Source organism: Panicum virgatum, chromosome 4N (assembly GCF_016808335.1).
Source record: "Panicum virgatum strain AP13 chromosome 4N, P.virgatum_v5, whole genome shotgun sequence".
In the NCBI taxonomy this organism is placed as follows: Eukaryota; Viridiplantae; Streptophyta; class Magnoliopsida; order Poales; family Poaceae; genus Panicum; species Panicum virgatum.
In genome coordinates, this window is record NC_053148.1 from 20,978,701 (window position 1) to 20,989,979 (window position 11,279).

General features: G+C 48.1%; 1 non-coding gene across 1 annotated transcript; it reads left to right on the forward strand.

Annotated features, from left to right (window-relative positions):
* Positions 1 to 8,657: 8,657 nt before the first annotated feature.
* On the forward strand, positions 8,658 to 8,764 carry LOC120671767. The gene has a single exon (XR_005673856.1). It is a non-coding gene; the product is annotated as a small nucleolar RNA R71 (small nucleolar RNA).
* The last annotated feature ends 2,515 nt before the right edge of the window (positions 8,765 to 11,279 follow it).

The following is an 11,279-nucleotide window of genomic DNA, read 5'->3' on the forward strand; positions in this document are numbered from 1 at the left end:
TGGGTTTTCCTGGGTTTGGGTTTGGGTTTGGTTTCTTCCTCTATTCTTTTTCCTAATTCAAACCAAACTAATACTATTCTAATTCAAATTCAAATTTGAATTCAACACTAACACTCAAACAAATAAAAGAGATGCTCCAGCATGAATGCACAAACATGTTGACCCTAAAATAAATTTTAATTACTTTATGAAGCAGAAACAAATTAGAAATGCAAGGCTAAGCAAATTAAATCCTTAGAAAATTAAATAAAATCAATTAAATTTATTAATAAAAGCTAGAATTTAAGTTAGGGTGTTACAAATCCTACCCCCTTACAGGAATCTCGTCCCGAGATTCTGGGCATGCTGGCAAAGAGGTCAGGATAGGTCTTCATCAACTCCTCTTCCTCCTTCTGGCAAGTCCTCCGAAAAGACATTCGGGAATTCAGACACCACGCGAATACCATCCGTGGGTCTAGCCTCCATCTGATGAAGAAATCCAGAAGGCTCTGTAGCACTAACTGTCACCTCTTGGCCATTAGATGCTAACAAGTGAACTGACCGCTGAACACAATCAATTCTGACTCCCCACTTGGCAAGAGTATCCATTCCCAGAATTATATCAATACCCTTGGTGTCTATCGCCATCAGATTTGCACTGAACTTTACTCTCCCTATGGAAACACTAACTCTGGGGCATGAGATATGAGACCTCAATTGTCCTTCAGGTGAAGATACTAACATGCACTTCTTTAATGTGTTAGTACGAATACCATGATGCTCGACAAACGACTGTGAAATAAAGGAATGCGTAGCACCAGTATCGAAAAGTACCATAGCTGGATATGAGTTAGCTAGAAGCATACCAAGAATGACTGGACTATCATCTCGAATGGTTTCTGCTGACACATGGTGTACTTTAACCTGGAGGTATTCTTTTGGTCCTCTCTTGGATTGCTCACGCTTTGTACGATTACTGCACACTGGTATCACCTGCCGCTGATCCTGATCATTCTGAGCATCTTGCTTGGAGCAGTTCCCGGGAATGAGGTCGGTCTCGTCACCACTGGTACGTGAGATTGGTGAAGGGTCCTGGACTGGTGTTACCGGTGACTGCTGATCCTGAGGACAATTTTTAGCATAATGACCTTCTTGCCTGCATTGGTAGCACAGGCGGCGGCGGTGAAAGGCGCTACTTGGTTGACCTCCCTGTGAACTTAACATCACATCTTGCATTATTTCTGTTGCTTGCTCTTTGGACTCCTTGTGACTCCGTGGCTGAATCACCTTCATAGTGATAGTCAACCCATCAACATAATCATAGAGTGCTTGGTTCTTGACCTGTGTATCTCTAGAGCACTCAGGATCCTTTCTCTTCTGGATAGTCTGTAGGTCATCGACCGATGGACCGTCGAGGAAAAGGGAATCCTCTGTCAGCTGCTCTTGATGAGACCTCTTTCTCTTTGTACCGGAGAACAACCTCTGGTTCCTCCTAATTGTAGCTTCATCTTCAGTCGCACGAGCTTGACGACAAGAAACGCCATAGAATTGACAACACGGGCAAGCTTTCTCACCATCACCCATTGCACTGACTCCACGGTCTTTTTGTTCTGCCGACATCTGAGCTGGGATAACAGAAAACACAGATTGGTAAGGTCAAGGAAGAGAGAAAAACTCCATTATTTAAGGTTCTATCCTATTTAGACAACACTGCTCAGGCATTGCTGCTGATAACTCCAGATAGGTGTTATATAAATCCGGGGAAAATGAGAACTATAACATAACTCTTCTGCCTCGTCTGAGAGATTTTCAAATCCTTCTGTACTATCTGTATGCCGGGGTGTCACATCCCTACCCCCTTACAGAAACCGACGTCCTCGTCGGTGTCGTCCTTGTCGGTGAATTCCGGGATATCACATCCTCTTCGCACTAGCCTCCTTCTCAACAAACGAGACCGGGAAAACCCAAGGCATGATAAGGTAGAGGGAATAGAGTGGATGGTTTTACCCCCAACGATCTAACTCAATTTATTAATTAATTAACTTTAACTTAGGACTGATTTTCATTAAACAATGTTTTACTACTAAGCTATGCAATCAAACAAAAATCCAAATCAGACATTTGCATAAGCACAAGCATTCCAATTTATACTTTAGCCGAGTTTAACACACAACTCGACTAACACAAAGCGTCGCAGATTGTTCTATCGTATTATTATAAAGGGGTCATCTAGCTTATAATCATGGTGGTCTGATGACTGATTCAGGCCAATTTCTACGAAAACTATTCTTTAGAGAGAGAAGTCAAGGCAAGACGAGTAAAAGGCATAGAGTTCAAGGGGTATAATAGTAAAATAGTTTCAGCAGGCAAGGATTGGAGAAAAGAAGTCCTAAAACTCGACCAGTTCGATCTAGGCTTCGTCCTATAGTCGATACGGCTCTGATACCACTCTGTAACACCCGGTTTATAAAAGAACATAAACCGAGCAATCATATACGTGCCAGGATCAAGTCACACGTATATACAATAGAATGAACAGTATATCATAGCACATATCACGTAAAAAGATATAATAAAGCGAATACGAATGATATTTATTACATTAATGACAAAATGTCAGATACAGTGTAAGCGAAGCACAAAAATACGATAAAGACTCTCCGAAGCTGAAGCAGGGCGCCACAGGGACGTCGACTGGGAGACGAACACCTAGAAGTCCTCGTAGTCCTGGTAGCGCTGGACGAACTCCCTCGTGTCGGCAGGAACTGAGCAGCAGTAGCGTATCCAGGAGGAAAAAGTAGAGCAGAGGCAAGGGTGAGTACACAACTTGTACTCAACAAGTATAACACAAACTATGAGGCTCTAAGGTTGGCTGACTCAACTGCATTAGCTTTTAAGTGTTGGCAAGATTTTATTAAAGCTATTTACTACGAGTTAATGAATTACCATTAACCCAGTTACATAGTAATTAATCAAGTTTAATCATGTCACTACTGAGAAACCAAGCCAAAACCAAGCCACCAAGGTAACCCCGAGAAGCACATCCCTCGTCGGAAGGAGATAACTCCACTAATCAAAAGGAGGATCTGGGCCGCTCATAACCGTGAGCACGGCTAGTATACCAGTTTTACACTCTGCAGAGGTTGCACATCTTTATCCACAAGTCGTGAGCTACGCCAGTTGTTCATCACACTTCCTTAGGTGAGATGGCCAGCGACTCACTACGAGGCCTTTACAAAGAATCTCGTTAGTAAGGAGTAACTGCGAGGGTGGATCAGCGACCATGGAGCAGGTCTAGTGGGCGTCAAGACACAGGTACGCAGACCAAGCACAGACGAGGCCACTCAGCACGAGGGCCATAGAAGCTTACCGCCCCTGCCCCGCAGGTAAGTTACTCCAAACTAAAAAGATCTAATTATTACGCCAAGTCTATCCCATTCTAGCCTTGTGGTAGCGCTGTTGTCCCAGGTTGTCGCTCTATGAACCGGTCCTTATGGAGAGTGGCCAACCAGGCAGTAAGCACCGTGCTGGCTCCCTAAACCATGTTTCTATCAAACATATTTTAACGGGACGTGAGCCACCCAAGCACGAAGCACAGAGGGCCACTCCCAGAATTAAGTTGCATAAACCATTAATCAAATTAATTAAAAAGGACCATTATATGTTATAGCGCGACACCTAGCACAACTAACCAAAATGCAACCCAAAGGATATATATAAAGGATATAAAGTGGCTAGGAAATCCTTATAGGCATACAGTGTTAAAATGCAGTATGAAATTGTAATTAAAAGTGATAGGTTGTTCATGTTATACTTGCCTTCCTCAAAAGTTCTCCTGCTGCTCAAACTACTCAGAAGATGGCTCCTGGTACTGGTACTGATGCTTCTCCGGTAGCTCAACGTCTACTCACGAACACGTGGCCAAAAACAAGTCCAGCACAAAACATACAAGCAAACAAAGGCAAGCACTAAGAAACAGTACAACAATACATGGAAACAGCAAACAAAACTAGTCTAGAACTATTCTACGCGTTACAACGATCGCGTGGACATAAAGAACGCTTAAAACGGAGTTAAAACGCATTTTCTAGGCTAAAAACAAGGTTCAGGGACTAAACTGCAAGAAAACTAAGGTTCCAGGGGGTTTTCTGCAAAAACTGAGGGCCTAAACGTAATTAAACCTTAGTTCTAGGGTCTAACTCGCAAAAATGCCAGGGCTGGACCGCGGGTTCAAAAGCTAAAGAGTTCAGGGGGCTGGGCGCTAATTTCTGGACTAATCTGCAAATACTTTTAACTAGAGGTGGACTGCGGGTTGAATCAGTAAAAGGACGAGGGCTCTTTAGCAAAAATCCAAGGCCGAACCGGTACGCGCGAATCACGGCCGTCAGATCTGGATCGGATGGCCAGGATTTTGTGAGCGTTGGATCTAATCTTGGCCGTAGGCTACGGATCGAGTGGCTGGGGCGGGTTGGACCCGCGGGCCGGCGGCGGAAGGTCGCCGGAGCAGAGCTCCGCGGCGGCGCTTGGCCGGAGCTGGCAGAACGGGCGCTATAGGGGTCTAATCGGGATGCGGTTGGGCTGGAGAGCCTCCACATGGCATGCTTAACGCACTGGCTGCAACAGGGAGGTGGTTCGGGGCTCAGAGCGTGATGCTCGTCGGAGATGGTGGCCCGGCGGCGCAGGGCTCGCTGCCGTGACGAAATCGGGCGATTCCGTCCCTGATTCGGCTTGGGTTCGGGTTGGGCAGCTAGAGCATGGCACAGGTGACCTTATAGGGTGGTTTGCACGGGGCCGTAGGGAGCTGGATGGCGCGCGCGGCGGCGAAGGCGGGGCTGCTCAGTGAGGTTTGCCGGAGCGGGTGCAGCTAGCCTAAGGCGGTGCGGGGATGTGTGCAACGGGGTCAAGGGTATGCGCAAAGCGCGGTTCGTCCTAAGGTATGCCTTGCGGGGACTAGCGTGCCGCGCAGGGGGGACCTCGCCATGGCGCGGCGGTGCTGGGCCGCCGGCAATGGGTGTGCTGGCACCTAGAGTGGGCCACACACTCTAATTCCTAGCGCACAAGTGAAAGGAGAGTGAAGTGATGCTTACCGGGGTTGGGATTCGGACGGGAAAAACCACGCAGGATCGTCGGTGGCGAAGGCCTACGGCGGCGACGTGGCGGCGTTCTCAGTCCGGATGACGTAGGGCTTGCCCGGGGTCCTGGCTTCACGAGTGGACACGCAGTGTCTCTACGAAGCAGAAACTGGGGTCAGAAGGGGCCGATCCGCATCGACGGCGAGAAATCGCGACGGCGGTTTGTTCTCACTTGCGGGCGGCGCAGAGCAGGGCACGAACGGCGGCTAGGTTTTCGGGGGAGGTTGCAGGGGAAAGGTGTACTACGTGGGGGGGGGGAAGGACTCGGGTGAGTTTAAAGTGAGGTGCCGGGGATCGCGGGCACGGTTGGGGAAAGGAAATCCCCGGTGGTTGCGCCGCTGAGCTCGGCGCGGAGTTGCGCTGTAGAGCGAAAGGGAAGGGGAGGGGAGAGTGCTGACGCATGGGCCCGGGCTGTCAGCCGAACGGCGCGCGCGCAAGATGAGCCGCTTGCTGGGACTCGGCGCGGAGGAGGTGGGGCTGGGTCGCGAGCGGTCGGGCCGGGGTGGAGCGGGGGCGTGCGCGGGTTGGGCTGCTGGTGCGCGGGAGGAAATGGCCGGCGCGACAGCTGGGCCGCGGGAGACGGTGAAGGCTGAAGTGGGATTCTGGGCCAGGCGAGAGGATGGCGCAGGCCGAGGGAAGGGTTAGATAGGATTGGGTTGCCTTGGGCTGGGCTCGGGAAAAAGGGAAAGGGGGGTGATGGGCCGGACTGGGTTGGGTTGGGTTTTCCTGGGTTTGGGTTTGGGTTTGGTTTCTTCCTCTATTCTTTTTCCTAATTCAAACCAAACTAATACTATTCTAATTCAAATTCAAATTTGAATTCAACACTAACACTCAAACAAATAAAAGAGATGCTCCAGCATGAATGCACAAACATGTTGACCCTAAAATAAATTTTAATTACTTTATGAAGCAGAAACAAATTAGAAATGCAAGGCTAAGCAAATTAAATCCTTAGAAAATTAAATAAAACCAATTAAATTTATTAATAAAAGCTGGAATTTAAGTTAGGGTGTTACAAACGGGCACAAAACCATCCCATCAAACCGCATGCCAAACACGAGCGAAGTCAACGTCCATACCTGTTTTTTCGAGAAGGTCCATATCGAAGGCTCTGGTATGACCAAAGCTTCGATTCTTGATCATGGCGTAGGCTTGACGCTCGTGGTCATCTTGCAAGTCGAGGTACGGTGCATCATCTTCATCTATTTCCATGTCCTCGGCTTGCAGTTCTTCAGCTTGCTCCTCTATTTGTTCCTCTTGTTCACCTTGCTCATAGTTCATCGTGGTCGGCGTTGGTGTAGGTTCAGGGGAATGACGGGAGCTCGACCCACCCCATGAACGAGATGAGCTTGACCCTATCATCTTCTTGATAGCTCGAGAAAGTTTCCGACCTACACCCGTCATGCTTGCAACAAGAGCGAACAAGAACGAACGAGAACAACTCGGTTCGGGTTATGTTAGCAAAATTAAAATGAAATTCTTACCCGAGAGTTGTTCCTCCAAATATGTGATCAATCTTGCAGCAAAGAAATGAGAGAGAGAGATTTCTTGAAACCAAACTTGAGCCAAAATCCAATGGAAACCCGAGCAAGAATGTGTGAGAGGGAGTGTGAGTGAGTGTGTGAGTATGAGAGAGCTCAACACCCCTCTCGGCCCCTATTTAAAGAGAAGATGGCGCGTGCACCAGAGGAGAGGCAAGCCACAACGGCTATGGAGCCATTGGAGAAGGGGTGGCCTAGGAGCCGTTGGCCCTGGGTCGGTCGACCTGTGGGGTCGGCCGGCCCTAGGGTGGGCCCCCTATTGCCCCCCTTCGGCTTGGTGCTTCCTCAATGGTTAAGTTTTTTGAAAATATGGTGAACGGCCAAAAGTTTGCGCGAAAAGATGTCCACATTATTTTTCCCAAAGGATTTTAAAACTCAGAAAATATTTTTTGAAAATTCCAGCATGCAGAAAACAATTTTGAAAATTTTAAACATGCAGTGGAGAAAAACAAATAAGGTGTAAAGAAAATATTGAAAAGCGGAGAAAGCAAATATGAGATAAATACCAATTTACCTTTGGCAAGGGCGCGTCGTTTAAAGTCCGACGTGCACGACTTTTCCCCATCATTCTTACCATTCGTCGGCTCGTCCTGGAGAACTGGACGAGACCGAACTCTCGTCCTTCTGCCACACCTTCTTTTCCTTCTTCTTTCTTTTAGGTGTGGAGGGTCATTGTTCTGGCTGGGGTTCTGGTGCACCCCAGAGTGCTTGCCCTTCACTATCTTGTTGGATCATGAAGCGCTGCTCTTCCTTCTTCTTGAACCTGAAAAACATATCCTCCCTTCCGACACGGAAATGGATTTCTCCCTTTCCGACATCGATCCTTGCCTTGGCAGACCTTAGAAAAGGTCACCCAAGTATGAGGTCGACTCCGAGGTCGCCCTCCATATCCATTACCACAAAGTCGGCAAGGATGAAGGAGTCTCGTACTCGTACGAAAACATGTTCGGCTATCCCTTCGGGATACCGAATGGTTGAATCTGCAAGCTGTACGAGCATAGTTATTGTGGAAAGAGCAAGATATTCAAGTGCTTTATATATTACCTTGGGCATTATATTTACACTTGCCCCCAGATCGCATAGGCATCGCTCGAAGTGTTTGATGTAGATCGAGCAGCTGATCATGGGGACCCCAGGATCCTCTTGCACCACTGCCACCATGCCATCCCAAACGTCGTTCCTTGGGGGATAGTACCTACCTGCATGGTTATTGCGTGGTGGCCTCCGGGATGAGTTATCCCGTCCGGTAGACACCATGCTGAAATTTTCAATGGGAGACTCGGGTTGCCCCGGGATCTTCCCGCTCTCAACAGCAGGTAACGAAGCAGCAATTTGTGCAAGCTGGGTTTCGATCATTTTGTTGAAACTTAACTGGTTTTTAAGAATTGAAGACAAAGTTTCAAGCTTGATACTTAAACTTTTCAGGGATTTGTCATTGGCCAAAAGCTTTTTATTTATATTTTCATTGATTTTAACTTGGCCAAGAACAAGTTCTCTCAAGGGAGGTTGGTTTGAATTGAAATTTGAATTATAAGAAGGATTGTAGTTATTACCTCCCTGAAATGGTGGACGTGGCTGGTTCCACCCCTGGCCTCCTTGTTGTGGATGGTACCCGTTGTTGTTGTTGAGGTAGGCACAGTCTTCAAGGGTTTCGAAGTAGTCGTTCCCCAAGTGTCCATCATTACCACAGACTTCACACGTGAAGTGCGAACCCATGGCGTAAACGGGAGCATGGATCGGTTGTTTGCTCCCTTCCTCCATCTTCTTGATTAGGAGGTCCAGCTTCGCGGCAATCATATCCGTCTCTTTGACGGTATGCATGCCCTTGGTGCGGGGTTGGAGTCGTTCATCACTCCACCCCTAATTGGAGACCATCTTCTCGACCAATGCTTTGGATTTGGCTATGGTCAGGTCGAGGAAGGCTCCTCCAGCAGCGGCATCAATATTGGCTCGAGATGTCGTTGTGAGACCATTGTAGAAGCTTTGCAGGACAAGCCACTCATCCATGCCATGATGAGGACAGGACAGGATGTATTCCTGCAGCCTCTCCCATGCTTCTGGGATGGATTCCATCCCTGTCTACTGGAAACTTGAAATTCTCCCGCGAAGGGCATTTGTTTTGCCTAGCGGGAAGAATTTTGCGAGGAACGCCTTGGAGCATTTGGCCCAGGTGTTCATGTCATTTTGTTTATAAAACCACTATTTCTCCTTCCCCAGGAGGGAAAAGGGAAACAGACAAAGCTTGACAATGTCGGCGGCGACACCCCGTATGACAACGGTGTCGCAGAGCTCCAGAAAATTCTACAAATGTGCATTTGTGTCCTCATTTGGCTTGCCACAGAATGGGCTAGCCTGCACCATGTTGATGAGGCTTGATTTGAGCTCGAAGTTCACATCCCCGACATTGATGTTGGGGCCAGTGGCCACATTGTCGGTGGAAGGGACGGAGAGCTCGCGGAGAGTCTTTTCAGCCATAGCCTCAAGAACGAGTGGTGCTTCCGAAATGGGTTCCTATGCCGGGAGGATAGCGAGAGGAGGAACGACGTGAGGTCATGCCCTTCTCACGAGCCTCTCTGGATTGTCTGTGTAGTTTTTCGGCATGGAGAAACCGGTCATACACTACCCCTGTCTTGTTTCAAATCAAAAATAAAAGAAGACATAAAGTGACATTAGCCTGAAAGAGTAAAGACTATATCCTGAGTACAAGGTCTAAGTTAATATCAGCACAATATCTTTGTTCACATGCCGTCCCCGGCAACGGCGCCAGAAATGCTTGTTGACATTTCTTAGCGCAATCACTAGGAATGGTTAATCCTTAGCAACAGCGCCAGAAATGCCTGTTGGCAGTCCTTAGTGCAATCACTAGAAATGAGGACGCCAAACCCATCCTAGCAACTGCACCCAAGGAGTGCCACTCTCGTGGTATAATCAATACGATTACAGATGGATCCACAAGCGCACGGATATACCGTTGTAGCATTTCACCCGGACAGTAAGGGTATCGTCTTTTATTTGCGTCCCAAAGGACGGCAGCGGCAATGGTATTGTACTCAACATTAACCAATACATTGTGCCTCAAGCAATAGGCAATACTCTAACAGGGGTAAGTACAGATAAAGAATAAGCAAAGGTAATGCGACACAGCACACATCCACACTACAAGAGGAAGGAATAAAGAAGAGAAACTATAAAACAAAGAACTACTCTATCCTACGTCAAGTCAGCTGGAGCTTAGGCTAGGTTAGGTGTCCTAGTACTTCTATCCAAAGCTGGGGTCATGTTAGAACATGGTTAGCACTGTAGGTGCCAGGAAAATGGGATAGCGGGGAGAAGGTCCCGCACCGTAGTACATCCAGTCCCGTTACCTCTTTGCATGAACTCCTACACCGAACCCGAACGTCAGGGAGTACACTAAACGCAACACCACTGTTACGCCGGACGGACAGGGCTGTCACCACCTGCCGTCTACCCCAGTCACACCGTGGAGCATGGTCATATCCGAAGGATCCAGCATACCCGAACACCACGCTCGTGTATGAAGTCACTACTCTAGTGCCCCCAGGTCTCCAACCCTTTGGATGGACGAGTAAAACACTAGAGCAAGCCCGAAGGCACAACGAACCTTAATCCGTACTCGGATCATCTAGCCTAACCAAGACCGTAGCATAACTTATGAACAATCTAAGCATGGATTGATAAACTATCAAGATAGTAAAGCAACCATGGCAAAACTCTATATTATGAATAGAAGTCTGACAAGTCGGATACAATGCCATACCAGGAGCCGAGGATTGCTCAACGACCCCGAGGACGACTTGCTCGCTAAAGAGAACTAGCCTAGCTCCACTACCTAGCTAAGAGAGCAAGAGAGAGGAGAGCCTTCTTGGAGAGAATGGAATGAAGTGTGTTTGTGAGTGAGGGGTGAGAGGGGGCCCTTTTTATACTAGTGGAGGTCGGTTCCCCCCAAATGCACGTATGGAAGGTAATCAGGAGACTTGGGGCTGACTCCTCCTTGAAATACACCTGGACGGGAGGCCGCCTAGGTTCGGCCAACACAGGGGGTCGGCCGGCCCCACCTGGCTGCCTCTCTTCCTTATCCTTCTCTGGCAGACTGACATGTGGGCCCTAATATCTTTCCTTGTATGCATTATGCGTGGCGCGCCCATTTGCTCTGCTAGATGGGCCCTCCTTATAAGTGGGTGACGCGGGACGCGACATTCCGCGTAGTTGTATGGCGTCTGCTACGTGTTTTCGTCTTATTCCGCTCCTACTCATCTGAGATGTACAAAACTTGGAAATAACTGTGGAGCAAGGTTAGTGATACAAATATGTGAGTAAGGCATGCAGTTTTCCTTTATTATTGAGTATAGTTGATGGGTGAAAATGGTGCTTAAGCACCGTCAACAGGAACATAGTTCCCGAGGCACCTACAAGTATAATGTGCCCCACTACTCCAAGAACGCAAAAGGGGGGGTGGCGCTTCGCAATCAAACATGTTGCGTGCGTGTAGTCGCGTGCTGCCCCAAGAAACAAAAAGGAGGCACCGTTTTTGTTTGTACGAATACCCTTCCGAGAATGCAAAAGGAGGGGGTGGCACTTCAAAAATGAAATGCGTCCTTGAAGGGAC